The following is a 16,272-nucleotide window of genomic DNA, read 5'->3' on the forward strand; positions in this document are numbered from 1 at the left end:
CTAGCGTGTGTACGATAGTGCTAGTGGTCAGGGATCGCTGGTCAGCGTGGACTCGGTGGGCCGAAATGCCTGTTTCCATGCTGTACCTCTAAACTAAACTAGACCTCTTCATTCATCTCCATTTGTCAACTTTCTTTCCTCAGATGCCCAAATCTGCAACATTTTATCTTTCAGCTTCTGCTGCGGTCTCCATTCTTCACTCACCCACCTGACTTTTACTTGCTGATCAATCCATCCTCATCAGTGTCGACCTTTCTTTAATTAGCTGTTACCGCACCCCTCCCTCTGTTAAACTGTTAACTTCCCCTCTGCTCTTTCAGTCCAGAGTAAGGATCTCGACCTGAAATGTCAACTGTCCATTTCCCTTCACAGATACTGTCTGATCCACTGAGTTCCTCCAGCTGCTCTACTTCTTTTTGCATGTTATTTAACATTACTCGAGCTCTTTTTTTAAGCACTTCATATGCAGATATAAAGTAGCTGTGAACTAATAAAGAAAACCTCTGTTCACAAACTAAACACAACCAAAGACGTCTTACTATTCAGCATTGTTGTAGTTTCCTAATTTCTAACATATAGAATTAGCACAGCGTGCAAAAGATGGCAATAGGACCCAAGAGCTGTGGATTATCAAATCCCTCTTACATCAACATATCTTGTATGAAATCTAGAATTCATCCCAAGTATAAAGGAGTCAAGGGGCTGACCCATTACGGCGATCTTAATGGCGAGTTTAGAAGAGCTAAGGAGAGTTTGAAAAAATATAATGTTGAAGACCTCCTTCGACTATGTAGAAGACCTCCTTCAACCTCCTTCGACTATGTTAAAGACTAGCTTCGACTAGCTTTGGAAAATTGGACACCAAATAGTGGAGAGTGAGGATGACCTCCTTCGATCTCCCTTCGACTATGTTGAAGACTATCTATGACTACCTTCGACTACCTTCGATTACCTTTGATTACCCTCGATTACCTACGAATAACATGCCGATCTACTACGACCTACTTCGAGTAAACCTATGAGTAAAAAAAGTATTGATATTTTCCATGGCAACCTTTTTTTACTCGCGGGCATTTTTCAACATGTTGAAAAATACGCCGGGACCTAGCTGAGGCCTCAAGTGCGTGGGGACTACTCTCAAGCATGAAGGAGAGGTACAAAGACCTCTTAGGACCTCGTGTCGACCATGCTGCGAATATGTCGAGGGCAAACTCGTCAGAACTCGCGGATTAGGTCGCCGCAGTGGGACAGCCCCTTCAGGGTAGCAGAACAATGGCAGGCCTACAAACAGGTATTTAGGTGTATGGCTTGGTGTATGTGTAAATTGGCCCTAGTGTGTGTAGGATAGTGTTAATGTGCGGGGATTGCTGGTCAGCGCGGACTCAGTGGGCCGAAGGGCCTATTTCCGCGCTGTATCTTTAAACTAAAGTAAACATCACCCCTAAGTTTGATTCAAAGTTCCCATTCCTCTCCATTCTCTTTACACCTTCATATTTTTAAAAATATGAACAATTTCCTCCTTGCAGAAGGGCATTCCATGTCATGTACAGCAGCAAACCGAGTATGTTCACTCCTGCTGCCAAAGGGTTGTTAACATACTAGAAGTCACTAAAAATCTACAATATACATCATCTGGCAACTTCCTGAGGCTAAAAATTGTGGTGGAGATGACACAAATTCTACTTTTAGTAATGAATGTAATAATTAATTTTCTGTAACCGTGCTATTTAATTAGATAATTAGCAAGGTTTATTAGATTTGTATTAATACATTCTATTATAATTTGAATACACTGTGGCACAATGTAATTGCACACTGTAAGGAAGTTATCATATTCATTGTGTAGACAATATTTTTCATTCTGTACACAATATTTAAATAAAACATTTTCTTGATATTTTTTTTGGTTTAAATATGGTCAAATGGGAGGCTGAAACTATGCTAATTTCCCCCCATAATGCAATTATTTAATTCTCACTTGCATAATAAAGATATCCTTTATGATATACTATCAATAAATATGCAGATGATATTAAAATTGGCAGTATAGTCTATAGTGAGGATTAGGATCAGTTGTACCGCTGCTGGCAAGTTCATTTCACTGCACTTTATGTGCATGTGACGAATAAATCTGACTTGACTTGACTTGAGTTTTGAAGGTGGGCCAAGGAATGGCAAATAGAATTTAGCACTGGCAAGTGTGAGGTGTTGCATTTTTGTATGTCAAACCAGGGTAGGACTTACATAGCAAATGGTAGAGCCCTGGGGAACTTTGGAGCACAGAGAGATCTGAAAGTACAGGTACACAGACACAAAATACTGGATTGACGTTTCAGGGTGAAACCCTTCTTCAGTCTGAAGAACTGTCTCGACCCGAAACATCACCCATTCCTTCTTTCCAGAGATGCTGCCTGTCCCGCTGAGATACTCCAGCATTTTGTGTCTTTTTTCAATTTAAACTAGCATCTGCAGTTCTTTCCTACACAGCACAGGTACATAGTTCCCCGAAAGTGCTGAGTCAGGAGGACAGTGGGATGAAGGTGTTTGGCACATTTGCCTTCATTGGGAAGGGTATTGAGTACAAAAGTTGGAACATCGTGACGCAGCTGTACAAGTCACTGGTGAAACCACACTTGGAATACGGAGTGCAGTTCTGATCATTCAGTTATAGGAAGGAAGTCATTAAGGTGGAAAAGGCGCACACTGATTCACTAGGATGTTACCTGGGCTTGCTGGCTTGTGAAAGAGGGAGGTTAGATAAGCTGGGAAGTGTTTTTCTTTGGAGCATAGGAGCTGAGGGATGATCTTATTGATTGTATAAGATCATGAGAAGCATAGATAAACTGAACGTTCCCAGTCTTTTTCCCAGTCTAGAGGATTCTAAATCTTGCGGGATAAGCTTAAGATGAGAGGCATGATATTTAAGAAGGACCTCAGAGGAAATTGTTTCACTTAGAGGATAGCCTGCATGAGCTGCCAGAGGCAGCTGTAGTAGTGGATACAATTATGACTTCCAAAAGACATTTGGACAGACATAAGGATTGGAAGGGTTTAGCAGTCTATGGGCCAAATGCAGGAAAATGAGATTAGATCAGTATGCCAATTTGGCATAGACAAGGTGGGCCGAAGGGCCTGTTTCTGCGCTGGATAGCTCTAGAACTCTGTGGTTCTGTGATAGATATTAATTATTAACCAGCAGTTGATGTACTGTAACACTGACCAAAGTCTTCTTGATTTTCCTATTCAGCCTTTACAAAGAAGGTTATCACAATTATCATGTGCTAACTCCCAGGAACAAAGAAAATTGCCAAAGGTGGTGAAGACTGCTCAATCCATCACGGGTACTGACTTCCCCCACCCTAGAAGTAATCTCTAGGAGGTGCGATCTCAAAAAGACAGCCAGCATCAAAGATCTTATAGCGAAGCTATAAGATCTTTGGCCAGCATCATCAGGGAACCACACCACCCTGGCCATGTTCTCATTTTACTCCTGCCATCGGTAAGGAGTTATAGGAGCCTGAAAACTGTAACATCCAGGTTCAGGAGCACCTTCTTCCCAACAACCATCAGCATTTACACTACAAACACCAACTAAACTCTGAACTACAAACTACCTTGATTGCACTAGGGACTTGGGGGCATTGTTTTTGTTTTTGCACTATATTGTTTGTTTGGTTTTATGTATTGAACTTATTTTTGTTCTTTAATATGGCAATCACTACAGAATACTGCAGAATTGCTGTTATATGCTGCAAGTAAGAATTTCATGGTTCCATTTTGGGGCAAATGGCAATAAAATACTCTTGACTCTTGGCTCTTGAATCAGGGTTTGAGTTCTAGCGTCTCCATCATCCCTTTCAATCTTCCCCAGGTTCCTCAGATAGGACCCATCTGATCCCTGTTGAGGGCCTGTCCCACGAGCATGCGACTCCATGCGGCAAGCGCGACCTAAAGGGCCTGTCGCACGAGCATGCCACTCCATGCGGCAAGCGCGACATGGTCGCTTGAACCGTACGGCCTCGCTGGGCCGGTCCCACTTCGATCGGCTGAGCGGTATGGAGTTGTGTGGAGCTGGTCCCGACATCGCGCGGGGCTCCGAAAAACTGACCGTGTTCAAAAATTCCGCACGGCAACGGCCTGCCGGCCTGCAGCCGCCTCGACGCCATACGCACCTCCTCGACGCCGTATGTCACGCGCGAACTTCCCGCGGGCTTCGCTTGAGCTTCATGTCACTCATTCGACCTCCGCGCGGCCCCTGCTTCTGGTTTAGTCGCACTTGCTGCATGCAGTCGCATGCTGGTGGGACAAGCCCTTTAGGTCGCGCTTGCCGCATGGAGTCGCATGCTCGTGGGACAGGCCCTTAACTTGTGTCATCATTTGAATACATTTGTTTGGTTTAGTTTAGTTTAGAGATCAGCACGGAAACAGGCCCTTCAGCCCACCGAGTCTGCACCGACCAGTAATACCCTCACATTAACACAAGCCTACAAATACTAGGAACTATTTACACTTATTCCAAGTATACAAACCCAGCCAATTAACCTACAAACCTGTATATCTTTGGGGTATGGGAGGAAACTGAAGATCTCAGAGGAAACCCATGCAGTCATGGGGAAAATGTACAAAATCTGTACAGACAGCACCTGTAAACGGGATCAAACCCGGGTCTTTGGCACTGGAAGCGCTATAAGGCAGCAACTCTATCGCTGTGCCGACCCTAATTTGGTACCATTTCTCTATGAGTACTCTAGAAATATCTTTGACAAATACTTATTAACCACCCACATCTTCAAGTAACTTTTTATTTATATATTTTTGGGAAGTAACATAACCCCTTCTTTACCATTACCCTAAATAGCTCTTAATGATTCGGTTAATTAAATCCTCTGCACATTTAAAGCCTCAATAAATGTTACTACAATCAACTGGATTGTCGTAAAAGTCCACCTACTTAGTAACACCCTTCAATGGACAAAATCTGCAATCCTAACCTCTTCTGCTATGTAGGACTCTTCAGACATAAAGCAATTTGGCGGAGTGCTAACTGCTCTCTGAAAAGATCTTGTGTGCCACTGTTGTATCATATCTGCCACACTGATACAAAGTCTGACATACTGTAGTTTCGATTAAATCCTGATCTCAGGTTCTGCCTGTGTGAAATTTTGTATGTTGTCTCTGTGACTTAAGATGCGTGGGTTGGTAGTTTAATTCAGGCGACAGATAGCACAATGGGCTAAGAGTTCGGCTGGCGACCGGAAGGTAGCCGGTTCAAATCCCGCTTGGAGTGCATACTGTCGTTGTGTCCTTGGGCAAGACACTTCACCCACCTTTGCCTGTAATGGAATGTACGGCGGCAGGCGCGGGCACACCGCGACGCCCTGTGTCTCCCTTTCAAGGGAGATGCTAAAAATGCATTTCGTTGTCTCTGTACTGTACACTGACAATGACAATAAATTGAATCATTTTCATTTTTTCATTTTTTTTTTTTAATTGGCCACTGTAAAGAGCTTGCTAGTGGAGTTATTGAGATTGTGGGAGGATTCAGTTATAGGGGGAATTAGTGTGTTAACAGTTTAGTTACAGTTTAGTTACAATTTAGTTTATTGTCACGTGTACCGAGGAGCAGTGAAAAGCTTTTGTTGAGGGGAATGAGATTGCTCTGGTAGCCTCGAGAGACTTGATGGACCAAGCCGCCTCTTTCTGCACTATATGGAAATTGGAAAACAGACAATGTTATGGGTAAACAAACATGTAGAACAAAGTTGGGATAGGTTTAAAACAATGTTTAACAGTGCACTAAATAAAGTACAGTAGAAACTAAGCATTTATGAGACGCCACGCATGAATAAAGACTGAGGAGATATTAAAGGTCAGGCAAGGCATATATAGACAGCAGAGGGCATGATAGGATAGAACATGAAGGAATAAGGAAAGAGGTCAATAGAACAATTAAGACGAACTATGAAATCATAATATCAATGCGATAGATAAAATAATTACAGATAGTTTAATATAAAAAGAATAATTAGGATAGGAATTGGGTTATTGGAGGATAGACATGGAGGTACCGCAGGTAATGAAAGGGAGATGCAAGAAATGTTTAATCATTTAGTTTTGCTTTAATGTTTACCAGGGAAATCAAGTCAATGATCATAATAACAGATGAGAAGACATGTAATCAAATAGATGCAACTTAAAGAGATGAAGGGTGTATATTGAAAATTCAAAGAGGATAATCCCCTGGTTCAGATGGATTGCATTCACACATATTGAAACGTTTGAGGTTGAAGTGGCTGGAGCAATATGACATAGAATTAATAATTTGTTTGAAAGCATTGTAGTATTAGAAAACTAACTTGTGGCTGGTTTATGCAATACCTTTATATCTATATATAAAAGGAGGAATGTTGAAACAAGGTAATGCAAATGTTGGTTTAAAAAAGACACAGAATGCTGGAAAAACTCATTGGTCAGGCAGCATCCCTGGAGAATGTGGATAGGTGATGTTTCGGGTCATGCTCACCAGTGATGCTGGCGTTCTGAAAAATGTATCAACCAATATTGTAGATACGTCTTGCTTTAGTTCTGTATAGTTTTGCAAACTTTTTCACAAACTACTACATTTGTATAATGCAGCCATTTAAACAGTTTTCTTGTATCACTAATATTTCTTATCTGCACTAAACATTTCTTCCTTAATTACCAAATTTAATTTAATCACTTTTTTTAATCCTATGGGGTTCCAATATTCAATGAACTTAGCATTTTTCCTTACAGAAATATAATTAATTTTAATGCTTCCATCTTTTTGTGATCCAGTTCTCTTTCAGATCTCTATCATTCTCATTTAATTTACACAAGGAACAATGTATCCATGTTCTTGAAAGGCCTCCCTGTGGGTATCCAAGAGCAGCTAATGACATCAGATCCAATAAACTCAGAAACTGGGTAAATTAGTGACTCGTTTTCCAAACAGATTTGAAAATAACCTCAGTCCATTTATTTTATTGGGAAAATAAACACCTGAGCAAAAACCATCTTTAGTTTACTTTGATTTTTGTAAACTCTCACGGTAATACATTGTCATTTTGCTACATTTTCTCCTGAGTCAGATGTGCTATCTGTTGCACTTTGTTTCATTCAACTTTTTGAACCAATATCACATTAGATAAAAACATTGCTCAATCTATTTTTCAAATCTATTAAATATTTTCTACATGATGCCCATTATTAATAACTACTTCTGCATTGTATCTATAAATCTCAGCACTGCAGAAATGGTTTCCTGAAAACGAGCACATTTGAAGATAGAACATAGAACTATATAGCACAGGGACAGGCCCTTTGTACAAAATGCCTGTGTTGGACATGCTGTCAGAGTAATCTAATCCCTTCTGCCTACATAGGTTCCATATCCCTCCATTCCTTATATATTAATGTTTCCATGAAAAAGCCTCTTAAATGCCACAACAATATCTGGTTCCACATGAAATCACTGGCAGATTGATTCAGACACCTGACACTCTTGCCCCAAACATCAACTTTAAACTTTTCCCATCTGACCTTAAAGCTATACCTTCCACACTTTATGTGCAAGTGACGAATAAAACTTGACTTGACTTCTAGTATTCAACATTTCCACCCTGGGAAAAAGGTTCTAACTATCTATCCTATCTACATATCTCATAATTGTATATACTTCCCTCAGGTCTCCCCTCAATCTCTGATACCTCAGAGTAACAATCAAAATCTGTTCTCTAATCCAGGCTGTATTCTGGTAAACCTTCTTTGCACCCTCTCCAACAATCTTCGTGTAATGGAGTGACCAGAAAAGACACACAATACTCCAAATACAGCATCACCATAATATGACTTTCTATCAATTATACTCAATGCCCCAACCATTGAAGTCAAGCATACCTGATGCCGTATTTGCCATTCTTGTGTATTGCTACTTTCAGGGAGCTATGGACTTGGACCACAAGATCCCTCCGTACATCAAAGCCATTAAGGTTCCTGCCACTAAAGGGCCTGTCCCACTTGAGCGACCTAACCTGCGAATTCTGGCGAGTTTGCCCTCGACTCATACTCGCAGCATGGTCGACACAAGGTCGTAGGAGATCTTCGTAACTCTCCTTCATGCTCGAGAACGGTCTCTGCGTACTCGAGGCCTCAGCTAGGTCGCAGCGTTTTTTTTTCAATATGTTAAAAAATACCCGCAAGTAAAAAAAGGTTGCCATGGAAAAAAATCAATACTCTTTTTACTCGTAGGTTTAGTCATAGTAGGTTGTAGTAGGTTGGCATGTTAGTCGTAGGTAATCGATGGTAGTCGAAGGTAGTCGAAGGTAGTCGTAGATAGTCTTCATCATAGTCGAAGGGAGGTCGAAGGAGATCGAAGGAGGTCGTCTTCACTCTCCATTATACGGTGTCCAATTTTCCAGAAGTTAGTTGTAGCTAGCTGAAGCTGGTCTTCAACATGGTCGAATGAGGTCTTCTACATAGTCGAAGGAGGTCTTCTACATGTCATTTTTTCAAACTCTTCTAAACTCGCCAATTAGGTCGCCCAAGTGTGACAGCCCCTTAATTGTATTATTTTCCCTTACATTTAATCTTCCAAAGTGCAACACTTCACATTTGCCTTTTTAGATTTTTGATCGCTTTTCCATAAAAAATAATTTTGAATAAAATATCTGTTTTTTTAATGTTTGATTTTTAGACCATAGTATCGTGTTTTCAGCTGAAATGTGTGAAGAATCAGAGAATTGTAGAATAATATAGCAGGAAAGTAACTATACATGTCTGCATGTCTGCACCTCCCTTTCAAAGTGTCTCCACCTGGTTTCAAATGCCAACAAGCTCAGTATTAGATATTAAACAGAATCTGGAATTCATTCCCTCTTCTCAATAAATGGCCTTCAATGCACGTGCAGGGATTCAGGGAATCTTTTGCCCCAAGCACTTAGCAAGGCTCATCTCATGATGTTCCCTCCTCTCATCATTAACAAAAGGTTAGGCTAAAAATAAGTGTTATACAAATAACAAGCTCATTAGGTGCGCATCTAAAACCAGAAATAATCAGGTGCTCCAGTTTCAATGCTGCACAGAAGTGCACGGTCCAAAATTCAGATGGATACCATGTAACCCAGAAATGATTGCTATTGCAATCTGTCCTGGGTTAAATTACTTTTGTATGAATCACACATAAAAATCAGAGCCTGCCGATCCAACTTCGAGACAAGTACCTTTGTTGACCTGGAATTTGTTGGGGCATCCAATTTCCTTTGGTCTCCACTTGCCCGTCCATCAAATCGATTTGTGCCTTGAGCAGATTTCCCAGCAACTATTCCCTAAAGCGGTTGGCTCTGGCATGAGCTTTGTAGGGCCTCAATCACTGTAAATGCCATCAAAATGCTTTGTTCAACGGGCAAAGCCACAAAGCCCACAACGGAAGCAGCAATCAGCAGTGTCAAAATACACATGAACATTCAAGTGCAACTAAAAATTAAACATACCGGTTTAGTTTAGTTTAGTTTAGTTTAGAGATACAGGGCGGAAACAGGCCATTCGGCCCACCGTCCGTGCCAACCAAAGATCCCTGCACACTAACACTATTCTACACACACAATTTTACCATCTCCGAACAGACAGCACCAGTACTCAGGATCGAACCCGGGTCTCTGGCACTGTAAGGCAGCAACTCTACTGCTGCGCCACTGTGCCACCCAAAACATTTGAAAATATTAAATAAACACACAGAAAATATTTTAAAGCAACTAAAAATAGGAATGTCACAAAATTTTGAGATTTTAAAAATCAAGCCTGTAATTTATCCCATCAGATAAAGCATAAAAAAACCTTTAATATTTACCTAATTCACTTTCATATCTTTAAATTTCTAAATAGTATTAAAATGTTATGGTCTTGGTACTGGGAGCCAATTCTGGGCTGGCTCTGAAGGGGGGTTTGCTGAACAGGCAACCAGTGTGCAGGGGGTGCAAGAAGGAGAAAATCTCCTGGAAATGGTGTCCAAGTTTGTACAGCCAGACCAGACTGGACAACAATTAGCACTAAAACTAGCATCCAGCATTGACTTCCTATCATTCAAACAACTACAGGAACAGGCTGTAATGGACACCACTGCCAAATATCTGGCACCAGCAAATTGTGTATCCCTCAATTTTCCCGTGGTGAACAGTTGTATCTGGAAACACATTGGAGCGGGAGTCAGAAGCCAGGATGTAAAGCTTCAGAAAATCCTAAAATTGTTGACAGATGGGATCACAGCAATTGCTCGCACAGTGGATGGGAAAGATATGTCAGAACAACAGCAAGACGCACTGACATTACTCTGCAATACGCAATATGAGATCAATAGTCTCAGGAAGAACGCCATCCACCCAGCCTTAAACCCAAAGTTTGCAGGGCTATGCAAACCTTTCACACAGAGAGTGGTGAATCTCTGGAACTCTCTGCCGCAGAGGGTAGTCAAGGCCAGTTCATTGGCCATATTTAAGAGGGAGTTAGATGTGGCCCTTGTGGCTAAGGGGATCAGAGGGTATGGAGAGAAGGCAGGTACGGGATACTGAGTTGGATGATCAGCCATGATCATATTGAATGGCGGTGCAGGCTCGAAGGGCCGAATGGCCTACTCCTGCACCTAATTTCTATGTTTCTATGTTTCTATGTTAACCTGGAGATACTAAGCCACCAATACTACTATTTGGGGGCAACCTGTCAAAACAGGTCAAAGAGCCCGATGAGGAGGCTAAAACCCTGGGGCTCATAAAGGTGGTTACAGGAAGGACCTCCTACACACAAAGACAGCACCCTTACGCACCCACCAGCAGGGCAAGACATACAGAAGCTGGTGAAAGCTCAAAGGCCAGGCATACAGGACAGCGGTCTTTTTTAGGCCATGGCCCAGACCGGCCTTCGTGGAAGATGCGCAAACCCCAAACCCAAACCCAGATTTCAGCGCCTCAACCTCTACGGCGACTGCACAGGAAGAAATAAACCTTCCACTGGTAACCATGGTGGGTCTGGTTCCTTCCAAAAAACAGAAAGTGTAGATAATACACAAATTTGTGGTAGATTACATTTTTTTTGGGAGGCATGGAATGCAATAACTACTGACACTTATATCCTAAATAGTATTCAGGGATATACAATTGAATTTGTGCACAAAAACTATCCCCCAGTTCAGCATGTACCAAACCAAACATTAGTGCTTTCATGACAAGAAAAACTGGAAGCACATGCTGAACTGGTGAGATTTTATACTAAGGGGGTTATTGAAAAAACCCAACATGATTCTCTGGAATTCGTGTCAAATATCTTTACAAAAAACAAAAAAGATGGTTGCCGCATCATCATAGATTTGACCAAATTGAATACATTTGTGCAGTATATTCATTTCAAAATGGAAACCTTTGTTACTGCCAAACAATTGATTTCCAAAGGCTACTTCATGGCTTGCATCGATTTAAAAGATGCTTACCATTTGGTGCCTATACGAACGGATCACAGACGTTATTTAAAATTCATCTGGATGGAGCAGCTCTGGCAGTATAGAGCTCTACCCAATTGTTTAACATCTGCCCCCAGAATATTTACCCAAATCTTGAAACCAGCCCTAGCGTTTCTTATGGAAACATGAAATATATGGTCATGGCTTACCTAGATGACACATTAATTGTGGGCAAAACTTTGGAATTAGCCAAACTAGCTGTATCAGCCACCAAACAATTGTTTGAGAAACTGGGGTTTATCATCCATCCAGTTAAATCTAAGCTAACGCCTTCCACCACAATGGATTACTTGGGGTTCATAATTGACTCAGTTCACATGTCGGTGACTTTACCAAAGGACAAGGTTACAGTCTTAACTGAGGCCTGCAACAACCTCATTGACATCAGAGTAATTGGCAAAATTATGGCTGCTTTTCCAGCCACATAGTTTGGACCTTTGTATTACCAGAATTTACAAAGGACAAGGGTACAAGCACTCAAAATCAATACAGGTCATTTCGATAGGCCAATGAAGCTACCAATCAAAGCAATTACGGAATTACAATGGTGGAGGGATAACATTCGGCATTGTTCCAGCCCTATCATTGTCAGCAACCCTTCAGTGGTGCTACAAACTGATGCCAGTGCTCATGGTTGGGGTGCTACTAATTCCATCTCCAGCTGTGGAGGTAGATGGAATGCACAGGAGGCATCATTACTTCAAACACTTGGCATAAACTATTTGGAAATGTTGGGTGCGTTCTATGGTCTAAAATCATACTGTTCAGGAATGCACCACCAGCATGTTAGACTACAGATTGATAACACCACCGTGGTGGCATATATTAACTATATGAGTGGAATCAAATTGGTTTCATGTGATAATCTGGCTAACACAATTTGACAATGGTGTATTCAGAAAAATATTAGGATATCAGCTACTTACCTACCAGGTAACCTCAATTAAGTGACAGACACCAGGTCACGCAAATTCAATGACAACATCGAATGGATGTTGGACCACAAAGTGTTTGCTGATATTGTAGCACGGTACGGAACACCAGACATCGATCTATTTGCATCTCGGCTTAATCACCAGTTGCCAAACTATGTTTCTTGGGAACCAGACCCTGGGGCATCAGCGATGGATGCCTTTTCGCTGCATTGGGGGAAATTGGTTTTCTATGCATTCCCTCCTTTCTGCCTCATCAGTCGGGTATTACGCAAAATACAACAAGACTCGGCGTCTGGTATTTTGGTAGTGCCTGATTGGCCTACTCAACCATGGTTCCCCGTGATTCACAATATGGTTTTAGAACCATGCATCACCATTCCGAAACGACCAGACTTGTTGGTTCATCCCGTAACGGGGGAAAGCCATCCATGCCATAATAGGACAAATTTATTGATTTATAGAATCTAAAGAAACCACTTCTGGACCTGGGACTGACGGACCGAACATTAAACATAATCTCAGTGGCTCACAGGCAGTCTACCAAGAAACAATATCTGGTCTACATCAGGAAGTGGGAAATATATTGTTTTAGAAACAACATCACTTACAGTACGAAGAACATAACTTCTGTTCTGGAATTCCTGGCTAGCCTCCATTATGATGAGGGGCTCAGTTATAGTGCCATTAACTGCGCCAGAAGTGCCCTTTCAGCATATCTGTGGCAAGGATCAGAGCGTCATTCTGTCGGGACTCACCCCCTGGTAACCAAACTTATGAGGGGAATTTTTAATATTAATCCCCCAAGGACAAGGTACTCCCATATATGGGATGTGAGTGTTGTCCTCAAGTTACTGAGGAATTGGTCTCCAGCAACAGCTCTGTCCCTGCAAAGACTAACACACAAAATAGTCATGCTGATGGCTTAGGTCTCAGCACAAAGAGTTCAGTCATTACATAAATTAAGGCTGGATAATATGACCTCTTCAACGAGAAATATAACGTTTTACATCCACGATTTAGTCAAACAGAACAGACCGGGATCGTCAGGCCTCAAAATAGAATTTAGAGCATACCCAATAGATGATCGTCTATGCATTATGAGACATTTATTATTATACATAGAGAACACCAAACAGCTCAGAGGCAATGAGATGGCATTACTGATCAGCCACAGACAGCCCCATAATAGGGTATCGGTTCAAACAATTTCCAGATGGCTGAAACAGGTTTTAACAACCACTGGGGTGGATACTAACATATTCAAATCTCATTCCACCAGGGCTGCAGCTACATCGGCAGCAATGGAATTGAACGTACCTATGGACCAAATCCTGGGGACAGCAGGATGGTCAAAGGAAAAAACGTTTCAACAATACTACAATAAACCAGTCGTTAAACCTGTGACATTTGCAGAATCAATTTTAAGTTCTGTATCATGATTTACCCCATAAGACAGGGGCTATAATTTTGTTGTTAATAAATTCATCATGGGTTTTCAATGTCAGATTCATGTTTGAATATGTTAACACAATTTCCTCCCTTAGTCAATTAAGGCAGATGTGAGCCATGGACAAGTTTCCACGGCATGAAATCACAGAGCTTTGAAATCTTCACGTAATCACTCACGTGACTACAAAGTAAAATAGTAAGATTAAACGAGAACTTACCAGTTTGAAGTTTGATCTTTATTTTATGAGGAGTAACGTTGAGGGATTACGTGCCCTCCGCTCCCACCCACGATCATAAAGTTCAACTGGTATCCTGTTCTCTAATCTTACTATGTTCAGTTCATTACTGTTATCTGTGATTTCACACCGCTGCTTTGAAGAATGACACGCATGCGTCCTGGCGGCTTCTTCACGTAATCCCTCAACGTTATTCCTCATAAAATAAAGATCAAACTTCAAACTGGTAAGTTCTCGTTTAATCTTACTATTAAACTAGCATTGATGAACAGTCTCTTGCCCAGAGTAGGGGAATCAAGTGTAGTGGCTATTTGGCTTTATTTTGTGTGTCATTAATTATGGCATTTGCCTTTTAATTTTAGTCTGCCCGTAATTATGTGGGTGTGATTTATTACGTGGTAGGTGGCATGTTTGCTGCTGGGCTTCTTGCGCAAAAACTGTTATCTAGTTAGTTTAGTTCTAAGGACCATGGCCGAGAGTTTAGCTTTTGACCATGAGAAGTTTTCTAACATTTATAAGCGATAAGCTGAAGTTTGACGAAGTTTAAAATGTACGAGTAAAAGAAGAAGGTTGGATGGATATCTTACTGTTTTTCCTCAACAATGAAGAAACTATTAATCAAAAGACTGCGTTATGAAGATTTATCTTTCAAGAAGCTTTGAACTTGAAGGACATGGAGAGCTTACATGCGTATTGAAACGACATTCTCCTAATGCCATGTTTTCTCCGGAGTGGCTAGAGAGATAACGTAGCAATCTCTTGAACGATATAATAATCTGCCAATACATCAAGAACCAGAGGGCATAGGTTCAAGGTGGAGGGGGAAAGATTTAATATGAATCTGAGGGGTAACATTTTCAGAGGAGGTAGTTGAGGCAGGGAATATTGAGATTATTAAGAAACAATTAGACAGGTACATAGATAGGACAGGTTTAGAGGGATATTGACTAAACACAGGCAGGGGGGACTAGTGTAGATGGGACATGTTCGTTGGTGTGGGCAAGTTGGGCCGAAGAGGCTGTTTCCACGCTGAATGACTCTATGACTCTCTGACTCTAGAACTACAATTAACCATTTGAATAACATAATTGTAATTTAACTTTACGAACATAGAACTTCAAATGATGAAATTTGCATGAATGTATTTGTATGTTAAAGTTCACATATTATACACGTATTTCCATTTGTTCACATTCATAATGTACATAGATTCATTAAAGGGCCCCAGGTCTTATTGACGTCTCTGCTCACGCCAATGCTAAATAAAATTAAAATGCTGACATTTTTTCAGAGATATGTTGCTAATATAATTCAATTAGGTCATTTAGATTACTATTGCACTAGCAATTATTCAGTAATTTAATTATTAATACATGGGAATTATTCAATAACTTGATATGTTATGTCAATGATATCTCATGTGTTGTCATAGTCATAGATAGAATCATCAAATCGTACAGCACAGAAACAGGCCTTTTGGCCCCTCTTGTCCATGTTGACCTTTTGCTCATCCACACAAATCTCATTTGCCTCCATTAGATCCAAATCTTTTTCTGCCTCGCCTGGTCAACTGCCTTTCTAAATGCCTCGTAAACATAGTGATTGTATTTGATTCCACCACCATTTTTTCAGATATCTGTCACTCTGCGATATGCAAATATTCCCCTCAAATCCTTCCTTTCATCTTAAATCTATGCTCCCTTATTTTTGATACTCCTACAATGAAACAAAAGATTCTGACCATCTGCACTATTTATGCCTCTTATTATTCAAGTTCCATTAAAATATAAAAAATATGTACGAAAAATCCTTTCTTTCAAATTTAGTACCTGGTAATTTGTTTAAATTTGTTGTTTAAATTTATAATAAAAATAATAAGTTTTAAATCAAACCGTCACTGTACATAATAACACAATTTATATATGTCATTTCTAAAGTATCAAAATTCTAGCTCATATATACACTTATTTCTGTTTGATAAAACCAAATTTCCAACTGGATGTAATCAATTTTAAAGGTAAGTTTTTTTAAATTGTCACTGGCAATTACAAACAGTTTTTGAAATCATTTTCCTCCCCTTAGTGGTGTGTAGATGGTCTTGTATCATTGATTTCACTCTATTGCT

This window comes from Leucoraja erinacea, chromosome 18, assembly GCF_028641065.1.
Source record: "Leucoraja erinacea ecotype New England chromosome 18, Leri_hhj_1, whole genome shotgun sequence".
Taxonomy (NCBI): domain Eukaryota; kingdom Metazoa; phylum Chordata; class Chondrichthyes; order Rajiformes; family Rajidae; genus Leucoraja; species Leucoraja erinaceus.